Raw genomic sequence first — 23,127 nt, 5'->3', positions numbered from 1 at the left:
GAACAAATCTCTGGGGAAATGGAGAATAATTTCTAGCCGCGGCCCTTCTTAGTAAGACACTGCAGAGAAAGAGGTTTTAAACATCATGTCGATTAGTAAACGATTAATATCATTTATTCAATCTATTCAATAATAGATTAATGTTTAATTTATTTAATGCTTCCAAGAAGAAAAGGGGAACCATCCCTTATGATTCCATTCAGGAGCCCCCAGGCCTGGGCTTCTCCGTCCTTCTCTGTCTGCTGCAGTGGATCTCACACAGAATTGGAGCTGGGGAGTCTCACTGGAGAGAAGGAAGACACAGAGCTCCGGGGGCCCCTGAAGTAGACGGGGCCGGAGTAGGGGTGTGTGAAGGTGCTCATGGGGACAGAAGTTGAAATCATCACAACGTCAATGGCAGGATATTCTCCTTTATCTGAAATGTTAAGTATTTACCACTATCCAAATAGTGTGTGTTTAGGGTCTCGGAAAATCCAATTTCTCCAACAGATAAAAACCAAACAGGACACAGATACATGAAAGACTTCCGAAGCAGACCCCTTATCCTATTTTCAAAATAAAGAGCACCACACTCGAGTTGGTGCAGAGGGCAAACACGACTCCGGCTGCCTCTGAATGCAACTGGCTTCTCACGGGTGTGGCAGGGCCTGCCTGCTGTGTGTACATGTCCCGAGAGGCACCAGCCTGCTCCCTGAAACCCAAAGCCACACAATGTCAACACACTACTCCTGTAAGTATTTGCTCCAGAGAAAACATCTGTAATGCCTCTACAACTAATTTTCTAGCAGGCGGTAAGATGAAAAGAAGAATTAATGCGCATATTAAAAGATTTCTTATAAAAGCCATCCATCGCTGGGCTGCCTTTGTCGAAACACTTTAATGGCTTTTCCCTGCTGGCCTCCCCTCTGTCCTCCTCCCACCCAGCTTTGCTAATAAAAAGCATTCTAAGTCTTTAGCTCTGCTGGCAAGGAGAATTAAATTGCTATTTGCCACCTGGTGTTGTCTTACTTAACGTATTTCCAAATTGTCCTTAAATCTCCCTTTGGAATTCTGAGTATAAATACTAAAAATAAGGAAAGGGAATGAGAGGACAGAGAGAGCGAATTTGCGTAATTTCTGTTAGCTTTTGTTGTAACAGGCTCTAGTCTGTGTTTTCCTCTTTGCTTTTTATCTTCTGCTCATCTCATTTAGCTTCTCTTCACATTCATCTTCCCATCTTTTTTTATTTTCCAGAATTTTATTCAAAGAAAAACATTTTTTTCCTCATGGCAAGATTATATTCACACTCAGAAAAGGATGGCCTGAGTGTTTCTTTTCTTTTTCTTTTTTCTTTTTTTTTAAGATTTTATTTATTTATGAGAGAGAACAAGCAAGGGGGGTGGTGGGAGGAGAAGAAGCAGAGTCCTTGCTGAGTCGGGAGCCCAAGGCAGGGCCAGACATGGGTCTCGATTATGACCTGAACCGCAGGCAGTCGCTTAACCCACTAAGCCACCAAGATGCCCCTGATCTGAATGTTTCTAATTGATTTTGATACCAGAAGTTCTGAAATCCTGCCCATGGTAACCCTTCTTTAAAAATCTTCAGGGTTCCTTTTCTCCTTTTCACTCATTTATTCAGTAAAAATATGTTAAAAATCTACTCCTGCCTGGTACTGTGCTCTCTTCTTTTTCCACTATTTCCTGACTTACTTTCTTTTTAGTTCAATTAGCAACTGCCAGGAGTGAGTAAAGTAATAAAATTCAAGAACTCCCACAACTGAGCAAAAGTCCACTCTTTGCAACTGCAAGATAGCCTTCCCTCTGTAGTTTTCAGTAGTATAATAAAATGACGAATTTTAATTAGCAAAACACTCTAGAAGGCTTATCAAATAACAAATTTTTAATTTCTATTGAAGTGAATTATTTTTCAGGGGCAGGGCAGAGTCATCCTCCATAACCATTTAAAGTATGTTCACATTCTAAATGGGGTTTCTATTTATTCTCTGAGGCCCTTTGGAAACTACATTTCATTTGCTATAATAGCAACTTCCTGACCTTTAACAAGAAACAAGGAAAAAAGGTCAGTGGACAAACCAGTAACTACTGCAGAATCCATTTTAGGGCCCCTTAGGGAATTTATTATCAGAAAGAAAGGATAATCAGACCCATGGATGAAAAGAAACCATAATAAAGGCCACACTTCACTGACGGATGGTCTGCCCATGGGAATGAACCCAGCCATGGACTTAACTACCAGGGAGATAAACAGTAGTTTCCAAATGAAGAACTGGACAGGCTTCCGGTTCGGAAGGAATCTCTCTGACATGTTTGAACCCATCCTGTTAAAGAGAGGTTTAAGATGTTTAGAATTCAGATGACTTTATTCAACTCAGCAGGAGAAGGTCTGCATTAGTGCAGATTTAAGTGCAGTGTCATTTCTGCACTTCTCCCCAGAGGGCAAATTGGTATCCCTCTAGCTACAGATGATTGGGAGAGAAGAGTTCTGAATTTTGCTGCTCGTGGAAAACCAAAGAGAAGGCCTGAGTGTTGAGAAACTAATAAACGCTTGGGGGCATTTGAGGCTTATTGCAAGGAGCAGGGAAATGTTAAAAAGGTAATTAACATCTGTATTCTAAGCAGCAGCGAGTACAGGTTAGAACAGATGGCTCCAGAAACCATAAAAATAGCCTGAGATAGTTCCTAGATGGAAGAAAACGCTTTAATACAGGTGAGCCACAAGATGCTCTAGTAAATAGTTCATTAATGTTTTCTCCTATTGGTGCTTTCACTGGGTAGTTTGGGCATTCATAAGACGGCACCTCATATATTGTTACCTAAATGAATTGTTTCTTTTTGGAAAAGTACCTGTGAATGTGATAAGTGGTGATTCTTCGCATCTCCATCCCTGCATCTGGAAGTTAAGCCTATTCTCTGTCAGGAACTATTGATACAACAGCCCAGCTACCTGTCCAAAAGCTACAGAGTGCACAGCATGTCTTGTAGGAATACTGTGTCTTTCACTGTGAAAATCTCACCTTACACAATCGGCTGTTGGTAAAACTTAAGAGAACAGGCATCAGCTCATCTAGGAAAGTCAATTCAGAATGTGTCAGCAGAAATGCAACAGGAAAGGGCCCATGCAGTCAAGTAAGACAGTTATGTAAAAGCTGGTAGAACAGCTTGCTTTCAAAAGGCTAAATTCTGAACAGCAAAGAACACACTGACTCTGTGGACCTTTCAAAAAAGCTGACCATTATGCACTTTAGAAGCACCCGGAATTCTAAATAGAGATGAGGAGAGAAGGGGCAGAGTGCTGAGAGCAACCATTCATCCAGCTCCGCTCTGGGATTTTCTCTGCCTGACAAGAGAGCTCCACGGGAGGATTTTTGAGTTTGCAGTAAGACAGAATGACATTAAAAAAAAAAAACAAAAAAAAAACCTGAATCAAAACAAACAAAAAAACCTTTATTATCATTTAAGACAGTTATCTAAGTGTGTTCAATCCTCATTTCAAGTTCAATGCCTCAAGGTAAGTTGGTGGGGACAGGGTGACTTGGGGACCCTACTTCTCAACCATCTTGCCCCGACCCCCAAGTCCAATGCCTCAAGTTGGTTACTTTCCTGTGTCGGCAGAAGTCTTGTCCCAAGTGCTTTCTGTCACCAGATTCTTCAATGACAGTCGACGACGACATTTGTATTTACAAACAAATACAGAGAATGATAAGGCCTGGATTGAAAAATTTGATAACTAGGAGATTTCTGTCTAGGAAATTCTCTAGGATGACAGCAACTAACATGCAATTTAGATAGAGTAAATTCCCAAATGATATATTGCCGCCGCTAGGACTCCATCCACTTCTTAACCTGCTAAAACATATGATGATGTACAGATGCCATTTTATTTATACCTTTGATTATTCCTCAACTTTTCAAATTTGGTTTGCAATGCGGTCATGATAGCAACAGGCAGATGTCAGTGTGCTATTTAATAGAAGAAAGATTTAATGGTAATTAGCAAGCAATAGTTCTTTACCAAGTGATACTGAACATTTTTATAAGTTTTGGAAAATGAAAGATGATAATGGTGAAAAAATAATGTAATTCAAGAACGAGTGAAAAAACCCAGGATGGTGTCAGTTATCCCTGACACTACTATTTCTTTGTAGTTTCCGCAGAGCCTTCACAAGGAAGTGATACTACTTCTTGAAGTATGACAAGGTGTTAGGAGACTAGAGTAAGATAAGAAGACACTCTAGTGGCAGATGTAGCCTAGGGACATGGTCATCAGGACAGACTCCTGGAGAACAGTCCTCTGTCTCTCTGCTGGGGGCACTGGTCTCCCCGGGTGCACAGTCACCCCACAAGAGGGAGAAACAATGTTATATTACAAACAAAGAAATTGGGCTTCAGAGACTTGAGGTGATTCAGCCAAGATAAAAAATTATCAAGCAATGAAGTGGGATTGGAGAGGAGCACTCAGTGTCACACTCCATGACCTCACCTCACACAGGGCAGGAGTAAGGGTTGTGGGTGACTGACTTTTCTCAGATGTTGCTTGTTTGCTATAAGCAAAAATGAGAATAAAAGAATATGAAGAGGGCAAAGCAAAAGGAAAAGAAATAAACAGTAGTTTCCAAATGAAGAACTTCTTTCCCTCCCAAACCTTTAAAAAAGTAAGTTTTATGGCAGTTTGACCATATCATCTTCTATTCTCTGGGGAAGAGGAAGAGGGGGCTCATTGTGTTTGAGTTAGGAAATGAGTGTTGTTCGATCTGGATTTTCAGAATGTCCTGATTCTACTCAAGGAACATGCTGAGGTGACATGGAAAGAGTATCAGAAAGTTGACAAGATTTAGTGACGTGATCAATTTCATAATCTGTAGAATTAACCTTCACCACACTCAATGTAGTGGATGGTTTTATAGCCTTGTATTTACAATTGTTAGATCTCTTTATTTTGTTTTTAGGTGTTTAAAGTAATAAGAAGATGAAATACAACAACATATAATGTATGCAATACAGGAAAGAGACCGAGGGTGAGGTTGTGTATTCACTGTTAGGGGAAAAAGCCCACCTATTATGAAGAACTGTAAAAGAAAACAGCAAAACCATTCATGTGGGAGTAGTGCTAGACCAGTCACCAAGGATATTTAAAACTACAAAGAGCAACATGGCACGTGGTGTCCCGAGGGACATGGCCCTGGGAAGGCAGCAGGTTGATGGATCCCAGTAAACAGCCCCCAGCTCTACACCTCGACCGTAGCGTTACATAAACTCCACTCACGGAGAAGATGGTATAATTTAGGTTGCCTATTTAGGTCAATGACTTTTTAAAATGCCATTTTCAAATTTGACCAACTTTAGCAAGTAGAACTTTCAGAGAGAGGGGGGAGAATATTTTTGTTTCCTTTTCACATCAAAGCAAATGCACGTGTAATGTTAATGAAATTCAGCAAGTGAGAGAGTCAGAGATTGTGAGACACTGGGTCTTCCCAAAGCTCATCCTTTGGGAAGCAAGAGCCCTGCCTACGCCTTCAAGAAAGGAAAGGCATTGCGGAGGAGACGGGTCTGTGAACTCAAGAAGGAGAGCCAATGACATGCATGTAGGAGAAGGTGACCTTGCTGACCCAGAGAGGTGGAATCCGGGGTGAAACGCCAGCAGAGAGGACCCACAGGGAGTACGAGCATCTTGATTCTTTTAAATGAAAGGAAATTCTTTAAGCTAATTGATGTCATACCAACGAAGTCACATTGCCAGCAGAGATCACTAACAATTCCTAAACATTAGGAAAGGGCTACTCTTCACAAATATCCAGAATTCATCCACTCCCCATCTCTGCTGTCACCTCCCTGGTCTAAGCAACCTGCATCCCTTACCTATCCTGAAATCATAGCTGCACATGACCCCATCTCTTGCCACACCCCATCCTCATTCTGCTTCTTTGCTCCTTCTCTGACTTGACTCATTCCCAGGGCCTTTGCACTTATCATTCCCCCTTCCTGGACTGTTACTCTGCACGATACTAGACCTGTCCCCTAACTCCCTCGAATCTAGCAAAAATGTTGCCCTCTGAGTCAGCCCTCCTTGGCCATCCGTGGGTAATGTTGAAACCCCTGCAGTCAAGTCCCTGTCCTCCTCCCTGCTTTATTAGCCCATAGTTCTTAGCTTTAAATCTATTTGCTTTGTTGCATTACCTCCCATACAATAGTGGCACATAGTGGGCACTCCATACATATTTGTTGAGTGAATAAATGATTGAATGAAAACACGAATGATGGCAGATAAAGGAAAAGTATTCTTTTTTTTTTTTTTTTTTTTTTTTTTTTTTTTTTTAAATTTTTATTTTTTGTTTATTTATGATAGTCATACAGAGAGAGAGAGAGGCAGAGACACAGGCAGAGGGAGAAGCAGGCTCCATGCACCGGGAGCCCGACGTGGGATTCGATCCCGGGTCTCCAGGATCGCGCCCTGGGCCAAAGGCAGGCGCCAAACCGCTGCGCCACCCAGGGATCCCAGGAAAAGTATTCTTAAGACTTATATCATGATCGAGCTATAGAGGTTAGAACAAGGAGACAATTATAGGAGTAAAAGTGAGCCTACATATAAATAACATACCTCACAAAGCATATGAATAGTATATGCAATCAATATACATATATAACTTATGTATATATTTTTAAACACAACAAACAGGGAATACATCAACAAAGATGAGGATAATGTTTACAAAGACTAGGTATTTTTCTTTTTTTTTTTTAAGATTTTATTTATTTATTCATGATAGTCACAGAGAGGGAGAGAGAGAGGCAGAGACACAGGCAGAGCAAGAAGCAGGCTCCATGCACCGGGAGCCCGACGTGGGATTCGATCCTGGGTCTCCAGGATCGCGCCCTGGGCCAAAGGCAGGCGCCAAACCGCTGCGCCACCCAGGGATCCCCAAACACTAGGTATTTTTCAAAAGTAAATAATGTTTCCTAAAGAAATTATAGCATGATAAAGTAGAATAATAAAAAAGTACACATTCTAAGAGCCCATATTAAAACAGACTAAAGTACAAAATAAATCTGAAGAGAAACTGAGCCTTTGAGCAGAGATGGGTGCAGCTAAACAGCCGTGTTCCCATTTGGCCAGTCCCTAGGAATGCCAGTCCCTGGAGGATAGGACAGCCTCAGATGAGAAGGACGAGACGTGTCTGTGTTTATATAGACAGCCTTGGACAAACTCGGGAGATCATAATAAGAGCCTATGTAGCAATTTATGGTTTGAAAAGAAGCATATGCAGTATTTCTCTAGGTGGCTCTTTTCAAATGTATATGATTTAAATGAAGAATCATATACAATAATTCTTTTGATCCTCAAAGAACACTGTGAGGTCTACAGGTATAAAAATCTGGCTTTCAGAGCAAAGACTTGACTTGGGTCACCAAGCATCATCAACCACCAACCTGTGCCACTAGCCTGGGCCCCCTGCCTCCCAAATCTGTGCTTTGCCTGAAATGCCTTCCCTTCCTTCCCCGGGAAGATCATCTTTCCCCAGAACATCCAGGGCTGGGGCTTGGCTCCCTCCTCAGCCCTGCTGGTACCGTACATAACCACTACAGCTGCTCTCAATGGGGCATGTTCTGCCATTACTAGGCACTCTGCTCTGCTATGCATACAGGATCCATGGAATCCGACAAGTTTTTGAGGCCCACAGGTACTATTATATCACCATGGACAGATAAGGACACTGAGGTTCAGAGAGAGGTAAAGAAGCTTGTTCAAGGTTACTCGGCCAGTAAGTGACTGGGTAAGGGATACTGCATCAACTTGCTCTGCTTTGGCAGCACCATACCCTTTCTCTCCCATTAAAATTTGCCTGTCTTCATTCTTTCTAATAATATTTATTGAGCACCTTCTATTGTTCTAGGTGCTATAGATACAGCAGAGCATAAAATACTGCCCCTGTTCTCATGGAGCTCACGTTCTAATGGGGGGTGGGGAGGAGATTAAACAAACAAAAATATGGAATAGGTGATAAATGCTAAAAAGATAACCAAAGTATAATGAGGGCATAGAGAGTCAGGCCGGGGGTGCTATGTTAAACAGGGTGGTCTAAGAAGGTGTTTGAGAAGCCTAAAGTCATTAAGATAAAACCTAACATCAAAAAATTGGAAGCCAAGTAACTTGTGCAGAAGGAATACACAGAAAACTTGAGGTGGTTTGGTTAGAGTATAATTAGGGGAGGGTGTGCATAAAGTAGATTTTTCTGGTTTTCAGAAATTGTAATTTTTTTTGATGTGCTATTTCAATTTTTAGTAGCAAATGTATGTAGAGGATCTTATTAAAATTGAGACTTATTTGGGGAACCCTGGGTGGCGCAGCGGTTTAGCGCCTGCCTTTGGCCCAGGGCGCAATCCTGGAGACCCGGGATCGAATCCCACGTTGGGCTCCCGGTGCATGGAGCCTGCTTCTCCCTCTGCCTATGTCTCTGCCTCTCTCTCTCTCTCTCTCTCTCTCTCTCTCTGACTATCATAAATAAATAAAAAAATTAAAAAAAAATTGAGACTTATTTGAAAAAAGAAAAAAAAAAAAAAAACCCTCGGTGAGGGTCAGAGTCCACCAGAGATCTGTTACATCAGGGAGGAGGTCGTGCAACCACTTCAGGCACTTCAGGCAGAAGTCTCTAGGTCTGAAAACCTTGAGGGGAGGGGAGGGAGGCAGTGAGGTTGAAGCCTGAGGAGGGGGTGGGAAGGATGGGCAGAGAGGAGGTTAAAGAGACCACCAGGAATCTGGCCAACTCTGGCCCTATCAGGTAGACAAAGACTTCTTCCACTCCAAGACATACCGAGGAGGCTTGAAGAGGAGGGCTGTCAACCACCCTGGGCCTCAAGACCTCTCTGGTGGCCAGGCAGAAAGCAAACTGCTGGTCCACTGAGGGGGCCACTGAAAAACTCAGGTCTGGGAGCCGGTGGGCAGTCGGAAAGGAGAACTGGAGCAAGAGATGTTTCCTTGAGGAGTAGAGCCAACAGCACTTCTGCCAGATTGAGAGGAGGAGAGGTCAGGGAGGTCTTGGCCTGAGCATCCAGCTCAACCTCAGCTGCACTTGGATCACCTGGGAGGGATTCAGGAATCTGATGTCTACACCACACCACAGACAAACTAATTAGAAACTCTGAGGGGAGACCAGGTGTCCAATTTTTTTTTAAAAGATTTATTTATGTATTTCAGAGAGAGAGAGAGAGAAAATGAGCTGGGGAGAGAGGTAGAGGGAGAGAATGCGTGAATTGGGAGCCTGACACCTGGCTCCATCCCTAGACCCCAAGATCAAGACCTGAGTCAAATCAAGAGCTGGCCACTCAACCACCTGAGCCACCCTGGTGCCCCCAGCTGTCAAATTTTAAAGCTCTCTGGGCGATTTCAACGTGCAGCCATGGATGAGACCCACAAAGGATGGAGATGTGTAAGATGGGAGAAGCAGCTGACTTCCAACCCATTTCCTCAGGACACTGGTCCCAGTTAGAAAACTGATAAATACATCCTTTAGTATTGTAATGGCCCTTAACAGGTTACTGATGCCATGTGGCTTAGGAAAGCTGAAGTTGAGCAGTTGCTTTTTCAGACAGCGCTTTCCCCTAAAGTAACTACTGATTCTTCCAGCTGCCTGCCATCCCTCTTTCCTCTCTTGCCCATTAGAATTTGATCCATCTCTCAGGGAATTTAGCATTCACACAGTATGTATTTACTGGGATTCAGGACTCACCTTCTCTACCTGTCTGTAGGTGCCAGAGGTTCCGTGGATGCATTTGGTGAATGAATGAAGGACTCAGGGTCCTGTGTATTGGTAGCCCCTTGGGATCACTTGACCTGAGAAAGAGGTTCCCAGAAGTTCCTCCCAAGGAAGAGAGTGGTGTTGGCACAACCTTAGCGGGCTGTTGGAGCTGAGGAGGACCCTGATTTGTGCCCACTCTGCGGAAGGTAACAGTTAACCGATCAGGGTTAAATTATAGCACAGGCCTGGTCAGAAAGGAATAGATTTTAACAATGGACGAAAATGTGTTTTATGAAAAGAGCCAAAAGCAGAATATGGCAGTAGAAACTATATGAAGATGGAATTAAACTCAGCACAAAGAATTGTCTGTTAAAGTCTAGCCAAATGTTTGTACAATAACAGCTGCTAGAAAGCAGGGGATGTTGTAGGAGGGTTTCTACTGTGGTTGGAAATAGGGTAGCCCAGGGCCCCCTCTGCCAGACTGAGCTGGGTCTTAGGGTGCGAGGAACTGGCAAAGTCCCCAGAACCGGAGCTGGTTGGTCACCTTGGCTGGAAAGCTGAACCGCTGAACCAAAGATTTGTAGCAAAGCTTAGTATTCAGTAGGTGCTCAGTAAATATCTGTCAAATGAATCAGATTCTAAGATTTTAGGAATTTCATCCGCTTGTAATTAGTGAACAAAATTTATTTTTTTTGTGTGTGTGGGGAAAGCTTATTTGTGAATTTAATTAATTAAAAATGCAAATAAAATTAATTAAATTTGTCAAATTCCATCTGACTAAAATGGAAATCATGGGAAGGTTATAAAGGAGTCTCACAAATTAAAAGTGGGAGCAGGGAAGCCTGAGAGGAGTGGGACCCAGATGGGAAAAACTTTGGAAGTAAGGTCAAAGTCATCCCCCTTGGCCTTCCCCCTCCTTCCTCTCCTCCTCTGTCTCAGGGGCAAGCGTGGCCTTTCTTATCTCTTCCTGCCATTCTGGAAGGAACGTTGTGGCAACGCCCAAAAAAGGTCTAAGCCCCAAGTTAGCATAACCTGTCAGTTTTGCTCATCACAGCAAATTAACTCAGACCCTCAATTCACAATCCTGAGGAGCAGCAGCTGACTGGCCAGGTGCATCAGGTGCTCACCTCTGAGCACCTGCGATTAGAAGGGAGGGGCAAGCTCCTGTGCAAGGGGGGGGGGGGGGTGCCATCCCTTCAAGACTGTGGAAGTTTCTTCACATTTAGAATAATGGTTACTTCAGATGGGAAGGGCTGGGGAGTGGTAGGGGTACACAGGTAGGTTCCACAGGTAGGTTCCACATCAGTTTTGGTTTACATCTTAAAATCTACAGTGGGGGGCAGCCCCGGTGGTGCAGCGGTTTGGCACCGCCTGCAGCCCAGGGCGTGATCCTGGAGACCCGGGATCGAGTCTCATGTCGGGCTCCCAGCATGGAGCCTGCTTCTCCCTCTGCCTGTGTCTCTGCCTCTCTCTCTCTAGCTGTGTCTCTATGAATAAATAAAATCTTAAAAAAAAATATCTATGGTGGGTTTCCCAGTGTTCGTTATATTATTTTTTTTTTTCTTACCACTTCGAATGTCTGAGATCTTTTTGAAAGTTTCAAAATAAAAAGGAGCTTGGGATCCCTGGGTGGCGCAGCGGTTTGGCGCCTGCCTCTGGCCCAGGGTGTGATCCTGGAGACCCGGGATCGAATCCCACGTCGGGCTCCCGGTGCATGGAGCCTGCTTCTCCCTCTGCCTGTGTCTCTGCCAATCTCTCTCTCTCTCTCTCTCTCTCTCTCTCACTGTGTGCCTATCATAAATAAATAAAATTAAAAAAAAATAAAAAGGAGCTCTTCTTTAAATTAAAAAGAAGCAATGCATAAAATTGCATGTATATGAACACAACAACTGATGGTCGGCGTTTAATAAGATTGTTATGTAACCTCCTATTAATCCTTTGGTTGTCAAACTCGTGTCCTAGTTTACTGATAGGCACAGTTTTATTCAGGATTTGGTGATTCATCAGTCATTCAACAGGTGTGGATTGAACGCCCACCCTCAGCCAGGAGCAGTGGGAAGCCCCGGCTCCTCCAGGAGAGGGCCTGAAGGTGAATCAGGCAGACAGACGTAGCTAGGCAACGCTTGGAATGGAATTCTAGTTTTTTAAATCTAAAATGAACTTCTATTTATAAGTTTCCCACAGTTTCTATCTAGGAAAATTCCAGTTGCTCAGGAGAACATGGTCTCTGTGCCGGAGACCATCACTGCAGTCCCGCCGCCCTTCGGGTACTGGGAGAGGTGGCCCCAGCGGCTGCAGGCGGGGAAGGAAGGACGCGGTGGTGTGCGTGTGCGTGTGCGTGAGTGTGGGGGTGTGAGGGGTGTGAGGGGTGTGCCAGACAGAAAGAAGCCCTTTCCTAGTTCCCGCCGGGGAGGCGCGCTGACTCCAGTGCAGACTGGGACTTCCTGGGGGGGCAGGGAGGAGGCCCTGAGCGGGCGCGGGGCGGGGCGCCCGGAGGGCAGCGGCGGGCCGGGCCTCGGGGTGCGAGCGGGAGGGAGGGGCCCTGGAGCGTCTCGGCGCAGCCTCGGCACAGCCCAGCTCTTCAGCACCTCGCACGCCGCACCTGCGGGTGGCGCTGGGCCGCGGGCCGCGGGGCGGGTGTGGGCCCCCGGGGGCCCGGAGTGTGGGCCCCGCCTGGCACCCCTCCCGCCGCGCCTCCCACCCACCGAGGGGCCCGAGGGCACTGGCCACGGCCCCCCACAGCCTCGGGGCCGGCTCTTACCAACGGGAAGCAACACCAGGGCCGGCCCCCAAAGTAACGAGAGGCTCTGGATCACTCTTGTTAAGGCGTCTGGGAGCAGGACTGGCCTCTTTAGGTGGAGTGAATCTCGGAGGTTACCGGACAGTCTGACTGGGGCACAACCCCCCGCAACCCCAGGAAGGGAGGAGGCTTCTTGGAAGGCTGGCAGGTGGAACCTGGAGCCAGTGCTGACACGAACAATAAAGCTCCGTGACTTAATTTTCACCCCAAGCTGGTGAAGCAGGTCGTACCAGTTACACACCGAAATGGGAAAATAATTTCAGATTGTGATCAGTGCGGTGGCTATACAACCCAGGTTAAAATGAAAGAGAATAGTGCAGAGTTTGGGTTGGATTTGGAGAAGAGGGGGTCAGAAGCCTCTCTAAAAATGTGGTATTTCAATAAAGCCTGAAGAAATCAGTGGTGTGGGTGGAACAGAGGCTGGGAGAGGAGAGCTTTCTGTATGATGAAAAGGCATGTGCAAAGGTCGAGGACATCATTTACTGCACCTGGGAACCCAAAATAAAGTGAGTATGGGCCTGGAATAGTGAGTCAGGAGAAACTAGCTCCAAGGGGACCAGGCCAATGTAGAGCCCCACATGTATGATGGCAAGATTTATTGTTGTTGGGATGCCTGGGTGGCTCAGTGGTTGAGCGTCTGCCTTCAGCTCAGATCCTAACCCCAGGGTCCTGGGATCGGGCAGGGAGCCTGCTTCTCCCTCTGCCTGTGTCTCTGCCTCTCTCTCTGTGTCTCTCATGAATAAATAAACAAAATCTAACAACAACAACAAACAAAATGCCCAGGCTGTTGTGCGAATAAGGCCAAGGATCAGATTACCTGGCTTCAAAACCCCGTTCTACCACCTACTAACTGTATGACCATGGGTGAGCTACTTCTCTGCGCCTTGGCTTTATCAACTCCAAAATGCAAATAAAAATGGTACCCATTTTACTGGATTATTATGAGGATTGAAAGATATAACATTTTTTTAAAAGATTTTATTTATTTATTCATGATAGAGAAAGAGAGAGAGAAGCAGAGACCCAGGCAGAGGGAGAAGCAGGCTCCTTGCAGGGAGCCCGACCTGGGACTCGATCCCGGGTCTCCAGGATCGTGCCCTGGGCCAAAGACAGGCGCTAAACCACTGCGCCACCCAAGGATCCCAAGACATAACATTTTATAAGCATTTTCACACATAGTAATCCTGGCACTTAGTAAGCACCCCATAAATGTTGGACGATTTTTGGTTTATTATTGTGCTATTGTTATTACTGTTTTCAGTAGGAGGAGAAGGCTGTTGGGAGTCTTAGGAGACAAGTAACAACCTTATCTTCTGAGTTTGGAACCAATTGAGAAATAAGATACAGAAGATAACAGATGGGTATCTATTATAGCTTACTGATACCTACTGTATACCTACTGTATGTATATCTTGCTGATACCTACAATGAACACAAGCAGAGGAAAGCTGATACTCTAGCATGGGTGAGAGTGGTGAGGCATGGGAGCAGAAATAAGTAAATGGTTAAATCAGTAAGTTATATTGTGCTTTAGAAGTTATCTCTTTCATTACTGATATTGAGAAAATATGCCTTAGGTCAGCAGTCAGAGCTAACCTTCTATTGTTTCCCCCTAATGAGATAAACTTACTCATCTAATCAGAGAGCTGAAAGAACACAACCGCTCCCATCGCGTCAGGGCTTGAGCTTCCCCTGACCTGGTCATCTTTCTTAAATCAACTGTAATGAAATGCACCTATTTAAAGTATGCAGATAGATGAGGGTTTTGTTTTGTTTTTAAGATTTTATTTTTAAGTAATCTATACACCCAACGTGGGGTTTAAATTTACAACCCCAAGATCAAGAGTCGCATGTTCTGACTGAGCCAGCCAGGCACCCCGGAGATAGATGAGTTTTGACCAATTTCTACACTACCACAATCAAGATATAGAATATTTCCTTTACTCAAAAAAGTCTCCTCAGATCCCTTCGCGGAAACCCGCCAACATCCACCCAGACAGCCATAGAATAGTTTTGCCTCTTCTATAATTTCCTATAAATGTAATAATCATCAGATGTACTCTTTGTGTCTTGCTGCTTTTGCTCAGCATATTTTTGAGACCAATCCATGTAGTTGTGTTATAAGTAGATTTTTACGTCTATTGCTGAGTAGTATTGCATTGTATGGATGTACCACAATTTGTGTATCTATTCACCAGTTGACAGATACTGGAATTGCTTCCAGGGTTTGGCTATTATGAATGAAGCTGCTGAAACTATTCAAGTAAAAGTTTCTGTGAATGTAAGTTTAATTTTTCTTGGGTAAATGCCTAGGACTGGAATTACTGCGTCATATAGTAAGTATATGCTTAACTTCATAAGAATTTGTGAATTCTTTCCCAAAGTGATAGTAACAGATTTTACATTTCCACCAGCAGTATATGACAGTTCTTGTGTGTCTACATCCTCATCAACATCATTCAGTCCTCTTAATTTTAGCCCTCCTGGTTGGAGTATTTTGTTGTGGTTTAATTTACATTTCTCTGAGGGCTAATGATACTGAGCATGTTTTCATGTACTTGTTGGCCATTTCAGTCTTTTGTTGTGAAGTGTCAGTTCAAATCTTTTTTTTTTTTTTAAGATTTATTTATTTATTTATTTATTTATTTATTTATTTATTTATTTATGATTGACGCAGAGAGAGAGGCAGAGACACAGGCAGAGGGAGAAGCAGGCTCCATGCTGGGAGCCCAATGCGGGACTCGATCCCGGAACTCCAGGATCGCACCCCGGGCCAAAGGCAGGCACCAAACCGCTGAGCCACCCAGGGATCCCCTCAAATCTTTTTCCCATTTTGAAATACGACTTTCCCCTACTTCTCATTATTGAAGTGTAAGAATCCTTTACATCTTCTGGATACTTGTTCTTTGTCAGATATGTGAATTGCAAATATTTTTTCCTCCCTATAGATTGCCATTTCATTTTTTATTAAGTTTTCAAGGGGAATGCCTGGGTGGCTCAGTGATTGAGCATCTGCCTTTGGCTCAGGTCACGATCTTGGGGTCCTGTGATCGAGTCCCACATTGGGCTCCCCACAGGAAGCCTGCTTCTCCCTCTGCCTATGGCTCTGCCTCTCTCTCTTTGTCTCTCATGAATAAATAAATAAAAGAATTTTTAGAAAACTTTCAAGGAAATACATTTTTTAATGTTGATGAAGTACAATTTATCAATTGCTTTCTTTTGTAGTTTGTAAAATTCCTATCTAAGGAATCTTTACCTACCCCAAATGAGCCTGGATTTTCTTCTAGAAGTTTATTAGTGTTAGCTTTTACATATAGGTTTATGACCAGTTTCAAGTTAATTTTTGCATATAGACTGAGATGAGTGGAAGATCTTTTTCTCTTCCCATGTGGATATCCAGTTGTCCCAGCACCATTGCTGAAGAGATTACCCATCCCATGTTGATTTAGATTGGCACCACTGTCAAAAATCAATTAATCATATGTGTGTTGACCTGTTTCTGGACTCTATTCCACTGCATGGATTTATATGTCTATCTTTACACCAACACCGCATTGATTTGATTGCTTTATGGTAAGTCTAAAGTGAGGTAGGGTAAGTCCTGCAACTTATTCTTTGTTTTAACATTATTTTGCTTATTCTGACTCTTTTACATTTTTATACAATTTCAGAATCAGCCTGTCAGTTTATTTATTTTTTAAATCTTATGGTTGTTATTGCAATTTGTATTGGAATCACATTGAACTTCTAGATCAATTGAAGAGAACTGGTATCTTACCAATACTGTTTTCTGAACTCGTGGGTTCTCTCTGTTTTTTGAAGTCTTTTCTCTCAGCTATGGTTTGTGTTCAGTGTACACAGCTTGCACATGTTTTGTCAGATTATCTTTAAGTGTTAAATAATTTTTCATGCTATTATAAATGCTGTTTTTTTCATTAGAATTCCTTGTTGTTTATTGCTATTATATAAAAATACAATTGAGTTTTACATCTTGATGTTACATAATGCAACCTTCAGTACTGCATACATGCTGAGGTAGGGAGCATACCTCTGCCTACTTCCCTATTTGGACTTCTCAACCAAGAATGTAGTTGGGGGTGGGACGCCTGGGTGGCTCAGCGGTTGAGCATCTGCCTTTGGCTCAAGGGGCTCAGTCTGGGGATAGAGTCCTGCATCAGGCTCCCTGTGAGGAGCCTGCTTCTCCCTCTGCCTGTATCTCTGCCTCTCTCTCTGTCTCTCATGAATAAATAAATAAAATCTTAAAAAAAAAAAAAAAAAAAGAATATAGTTGAGGGTGCCTGGGTGGCTCAGGCAGCAAGCATCTGCCTTTGGCTCAGGTCATGATCCTGGGGTCCTGGGATCAAGCCCCCCATCAGGTTCCCTGCTGAGCAAGGAGCCTGTTTCTCCCTCTACTCCTCCTCCCTGCTAATGATATCTTTTTCTCTCAAATAAATAAATAAATAAAATCTTTTTTAAAAAAGATTTTATTTATTTATTCATAAGAGACAGAGAGAGAGAGAGAGAGGCAGAGACACAGGCAGAGGGAGAAGCAGGGCTCCATGCCTAGAGCCTGATGTGGGACTCGATCCTGGGTCTCCAGGATCACGCCCTGGGCTGAAGGTGGCGCTAAACCACTGAGCCACCTGGGCTGCCCATAAAATTTTTTTTAAAAAGAATGTAGTTGGTTAGGGACACCTGGGTGTCTTGGTTGAACATCCAACTCTTGGTTTCAGCTCAGGTCATTATCTTGGGGTCATGAGATCAAGCCCAATGTCAAGCTCCCTGTTCAGCGCAGTCTGCTTGTCCCATTCCCTCTGCTCCTCACTCCTGCTCTCTCTTTTTCTCTCTCATAATAGACATGAAATCTTTTTAAAAAAAAAATGTTCTTGGTTAAAAGTTCAGAAAATCTTGCTATGGTGATATAAAAATATAAGTTATTGCTGTTAAGCAATTGTTTCCAAGAGAATCATTAGGCCTTTTCTCATGGTTGCAACCACAATCCTCATACTCCTGTTCCAAGGTAAGAAGAAGGAAGAGAGAAGGAGGTTCCAGACACTGGTTCCTTACCAGCAACATATGATCTTTTTCCTAAAACAATAGTTCTCAAATGGAGGTAATTTTACTACCTAGGAGGCATTTGACAATGTCCAGAGACATTCATAGTTGTCACAACTAAGAGAGTGCTATTGATAGCTAGTGGGTAGGGAAGCTGTGAAACATTCTACAACACAGACTCCCACAATAAAGGATTATCCAGTGAAGAATGTCAAAGTGTCAAGGTTAAGAAACCCTGCTCTAAAACACCCCAACAGACTTTTGCTTAGGTCCCATTGGCTAGATCTTGGCATATGGCCATCTCTAGATTCAAGGGAGACTACAGTAGTAGGAAGCATAGATTGTAATGATTAGATCTATGGTGCCCCATAATCTGGGGCCAGACATATTGGTTTCCCAATAAAATCAGAGCTCTGTTAACCAGGAAGCAGAGAGAGATGCATAGTGAATAAGCAAATCCATGTCTGCTACAAGTATATAGTTAAGAAAATCTCCCCAGCTTCACAGAGTCAGCCAGGGCCTCTGATAAAGAGAATATTCTTTTTTTTTTTTTTTTTCCAGTAAGTTCTCTGTTCCTAGGCCTCAGAATTACCAGCACATGGAATGCATGTATGAAATTTCTATATAATGTTCTAGATCTCTTGAGGGATTGGAAGTACTTCTTCCAATAATTTTTTTAAACCTTGAACTACATTGCCAATATCTTGGGCACAACATAAGACTTTATATTGTGCTTTGAACCTTAACCAAAAATAGTTTCATAGGAGCAGGTGAACATTTAGCTGTTATAAAGATAAAAAAATACTGAAATGAAGTAACTTGTCATTGGCCACACAATACCAAGTCAATATGGATACTATATTCTTGTGCTTCACAGCCAGTCAGCAGCTCCCCAATACATTTTTTTAAAAGATTTTACTTATTTATTCATGAGAGACACAGAGAGAGACAGAGGCAGAGACACAGGCAGAGGGAGAAGCAAGCTCCATGCAGGGAGCCCGACGTGGGACTCGATCCCAGGTTTCCAGGATCAGGCCCTGGGCGGAAGGCAGGCGCTAAACCACTGAGTCACCCGGGCTGCCCTCCCCCATACATTTTGTGGACCCTGTACCAATTAGATTAATCAAAATGGGAATTTATTAGTTTATATTTCTGGGAAGACTGGAATACAGCTAGCTGCAAACCAAGCTGAGTCCAGATGCTCAAAGGATCTCATCAGATTCATTTCTATCCTTTGGCTCTGTCTGCTGGCTTCTAGCAAACCCAGCCTTACCTCTGTTTAGGAGAAAGGAAACGTATCTACTAGAGTGCTAGCAGGAAACAAATAACACTCAAAATTCTTTTTTTTTTTATTTTTAAATTATTTATTTATTTATTTATTTATTTATTTATTTATGAGAGAGAGAGAGAGAGAGAGAGAGAGAGAGGCAGAGACACAGGCAGAGGGAGAAGCAGGCTCCATGCACCGGGAGCCTGATGTGGGATTCGATCCCGGGTCTCCAGGATCGTGCCCTAGGCCAAAGGCAGGCGCCAAACCTCTGCACCACCCAGGGATCCCCACACTCAAAATTCGATGACATGAGGATAATGTAATAAGTGTGATTTTCCATGGTGAGTACAGCTTTTGAAGAAAGCAATAAGAGCTAATGTAGACTTGGTGCTGTAATCCACCAGGAGTTGTTTTTGTTACTGGACCTGAGGCGGCAGGGGAAAGAAGCAGTTACTGGGAACTGGAGTGGGATCTGTATAGAAAAGGCTTTCTGACAGGAACTATGGCATTTGGAAAAGGGTCACAATGAACCCATGCAGCCTGGCCTCTACCCTCATCATTGACCTACTGGTAATGCCCCCCACTGGTGAGGCCTGTGGGAAGCTGAAAGATGATGGAGGCTCCCAGGACACAGAGCAGGTGACCACATGGCCAGAATGTGTCTGGAGAGGCACAGAAGATAGCACAGAGGGTTGTTTTCCTTCTCAGATCTGTCATTAGTTGCAGAACAAAAATTTATTTGGCCTTGCTTGAGCCCCATGCCTATCTCTGTGATCACATGGAGAAGAACCTGTTGCTGACCAGATCCCCAAGTGAGAAAGGCATGACTTCCCTAAGGAAGGAGTGCTTCCAGATTATTACAACATGGCCACTCCAGACCCCAAGCCCCTGCCTCAGTGAAAGAAAAAAATGCATTAAGGCCATTGCTTGAATGGATAGAGAAAATGGCTAGAACTTTATTTCTATAACTTTATTTCTTTATATATTTTTAAATTACAAATATCATTTTATAATAAAAGCAATAAAGACTCAGTGGCTAAGGATCTACCCAATAAAACTGTCAATCATTTGTGAGGCAGAATAAAGACATTCTTAGACATATGATATCTCAAAAAACTCACTTCTTACCCATTAGTTTTCAGGAATATCCTCAAGGATATGCTTCATCCAAACGAGGGAATAAACCAAAGGAGAGGAAGACATGGGGCCAGGGAACAAGGAGGCTACCACAGCAGGAGAGAGGAATTCCTTTGGACAATGAAGAAAGATGTCACAGGGTGGCAACTGCACAGAGAACAGCTGGACAGGAGAGAGCTGAAGGTGGAGGATTCTAGAAGACTTGTCTTCAAGGGGGAAATAAAAAATCAACAAATCACTTAATGATTCTGAATGTACTGAGACTGTAATGATTTCTGAATGTCAAGAAAATCAGAAGATAAATTAGTGATTGGTAATTACAAAACTAAGTGAAGATAAACTCACGTGCAAAAGAACAAATTCAAGTCAGCTACTAACCCTAGGGGGACAATAGTAGAAGAAAAAAAATGTATTCACAGTATACTCTATGGTCTGTTATAAATAATATTAGACGTGATGAAAAATAGAGATAATTAATAGACTTTAACCAAAAATTGTGATGTAAACATAGTGATAAGATGGGAGTAGGGGTAGGAGATAATATATGTGAGTGGAGTGGAAAAATAATGAAATCTTTTTCCTTCACTTGGACCAGTGTATTGAATGAGTCAGTACCGAGAAACTTCATTTTTACCAAAACACTGTCCTTTTTTCAGACACACTATTTTAAGTGTTTTTCCCTATTCATGGGTGGGAACAATGCCACACAGATCCCATAGTCACTTTCAGGTAATGACAGAAAATCTGTTTTGGGTGTTCATGTCCATTCTGATATCAGAACTTACTTCCTTCCTTCTCTCCTTTCTTCCTTCTTTCTCTCTCACTCTGATATCAGACTCTTTATGCCAGAAGAGTTTGGATTTAGCAGGTCCTCTTTCCCACCGGTCATTCTCAGGAGCCCCAATTAAGCCCCCTCATTAATGATATTGTTAGTGGTTTGTGCACAATGAGATGGCAACCATTCCCTCCAGCACTCCCAACTTTATATAGCTATTTAGGTAGCAAAATCTCAATGAAAGTTCTTCATCCTAAAAAAAAAATCCTGTTTCTGGGTATGACGGACTAGAACATAACCAGACAAGTCCCTCCCCTCTGCAGAGAACAATTATAAAAGCTGAATGTGACATAGAAAGCCACTACCGAAAGCCTGACAAGTGAAAAGAAAGTTGACAGACCCTGGCAGGGAGTACCTGTTTGCTGGGGACAGGTGAGATGGGAGCTATGCCGAAAATTCCCAGCTCTGTGGATTTTTTGCCTGTGGCTAAGAGCAGTGCATGTAGCATGTGTAAGTACCAGTGGTGACATACATGGGAAAACCCATAGGTTGTCTGTCCTGGGAAACCAGAAAGATGAAACCAATGAACCAAAAAAATGAAGCCAGAAACCATGAATGCAGAGGAGAGTGGAAGGGTCACAGAAGAGAGAAATTCAGAGACAAGATGCTCAAACCCTGTATATTCATGTCTCCAACACACATGTATATGAAACAGGCTTAACACAGCTCAGCTAAAAAAAATAAGATCTAACCTGTGACAAGAGCTGCCATCTACAAGTGGAGTTTTCACACAAAACTTCCCTGCAAACATAGGGAAAAAAATGCTCATTGGAGAAAAAAAAAAAAAAAAAACAACAGAATATAGAATCTCCACAACTTAACATTTATAATGTCCAGAATGGACCTAAAATTACCTGTCACATGAAGAACCAAGAAAATAGAACCCGCTCTCAGAAGAAAAGAAAATCAGTGAAGCCGTATCCCAACATGAACCCAAGTCAGGAACTCAAAGATTTTAATGTGAATAAATCAGGAAATCACACCACAGATATAGACACATTAAAAAAAATAAATGGAAATTCTAGAACAAAAAAATACACTTTCTGAAATAAAAATTTCACAGAATAGACTTAGCTGAAAGACATACCAGAGAAAAGACTAAATGGCATGCAAGATAGGCCAATATAAATTATCCAAAATGCAGAACACAGAGAAAACAAATTTTCAAACTCTTAAACAGAAATTCAAGCACCAGTTAAATGATATCCAATGGCCTAATGTGTGTGTAATTGGAATACCAGAAGAAGAAAAGAGAGAAAATGAGCAGAAAAAAAAATATTTGAAGAAAAAAAGTCCTCAATTTTCCTAAATTTGATTAAACATAGAACTTTGCAGATACAAGATAATAAACAAACACCACACAGAATAAACACAAAGAGGCCCCTGAAGTGCATCCAAGTCAATAAATTGAAAGCCAAAAATAAAGAATAAAGCAGCAAGAGAAAAACAGCATATCACCAGGAAATAGCGATCCCATTTACCAGTGACTTCTTAATAGAAACCATGGAGGCCAGGAGAAAATGGAAGAGCATCATTAGAGTGTGAAAGACAAAATTGCCAACTAAGCATTCTATACTCAGTGAAAATATCCTTTAAGAACACAGATGAAATAAAATCTTTTCCAGATAAAGTAAAACAAAGAGAATCCATCACCATCAGACCTACAATATAAGAAATGCTAAAGAAGTTTTTTAGACTGAAGAGAAATGAAATGAAGAGCAGAGGAAATGTTACCTATTGGTTAATACTGGGTTATACACAAAAGTTTGGATTCTGAAGTCTATAAAAACATTATAAACAAAGAAAACTACAGACTAATATCCTTCATGAATATTGACAGAAATCTTAACAAAATTGTCACAAACTGAATTCAACAATATGTAAAAAGGATAATATATCATGCCCAAGTGGTGTTTATGCTTGGAGTTCATGTCTGGTTAATATCCAAAAATTAGTCAATATCTTTCATCATTTTAATAGAATAGAGGGCAACCACATAATCATTTCAATAGATGCAGAAAAAGCATTTGATTAAATTCAACACCAATTTGTTATTTTAAAATGCAATAAATCAAAACTCCCAGCAAATTAGGAATAGGAGGAAAGTTACTTCAACCTGTTAAGGGCATCTGTGGCAAACCTATAGCTGATATTACACTCAACAAAGCTTATGGAAAGCTTAATGATTTCTACCTAAGATCAGGAACAAGGCAAGGATGTTCATTCTCACCACTTCTGCATTGTATTGAAGATTCTAGCTAGTTTAATAAGGTACAAAAAAAAAAAAGAAATGAAAGGCA

The 23,127-nt window shown here is 42.5% G+C and overlaps 3 long non-coding RNA genes across 4 annotated transcripts in view; 1 reads left to right on the top strand and 2 right to left on the bottom strand.

The window, feature by feature from the left end:
* Positions 1–12,692, bottom strand: part of LOC111091164 — a 19,887-nt gene extending 7,195 nt beyond the window's left edge. The window contains exon 1 of the long non-coding RNA XR_005355145.1: positions 12,492–12,692. This is a non-coding gene — a long non-coding RNA (uncharacterized LOC111091164). The remainder of the gene's footprint in view (positions 1–12,491) is intronic.
* On the bottom strand, positions 8,832–11,434 carry LOC119870082. Its single transcript, XR_005355148.1, has 3 exons — positions 11,298–11,434; positions 9,722–9,927; positions 8,832–8,995 (listed from the first exon to the last, which is right to left on the bottom strand). It is a non-coding gene; the product is annotated as an uncharacterized LOC119870082 (long non-coding RNA).
* On the top strand, positions 11,893–23,127 carry LOC119871071. 2 transcript variants are annotated; one of them, XR_005355146.1, is made up of 2 exons: positions 11,893–12,064; positions 19,991–23,127. It is a non-coding gene; the product is annotated as an uncharacterized LOC119871071 (long non-coding RNA). The 2 variants fall into 2 exon arrangements; XR_005355147.1 differs by lacking the exon at positions 11,893–12,064 and adding an exon at positions 12,431–13,036.

The sequence above is a fragment of the Canis lupus genome, chromosome 2, assembly GCF_011100685.1.
Source record: "Canis lupus familiaris isolate Mischka breed German Shepherd chromosome 2, alternate assembly UU_Cfam_GSD_1.0, whole genome shotgun sequence".
NCBI classification, from domain to species: Eukaryota; Metazoa; Chordata; class Mammalia; order Carnivora; family Canidae; genus Canis; species Canis lupus.
Note: the sequence above shows the minus strand (reverse complement) of the source record. Positions and strands in the feature narration are given on the sequence as shown.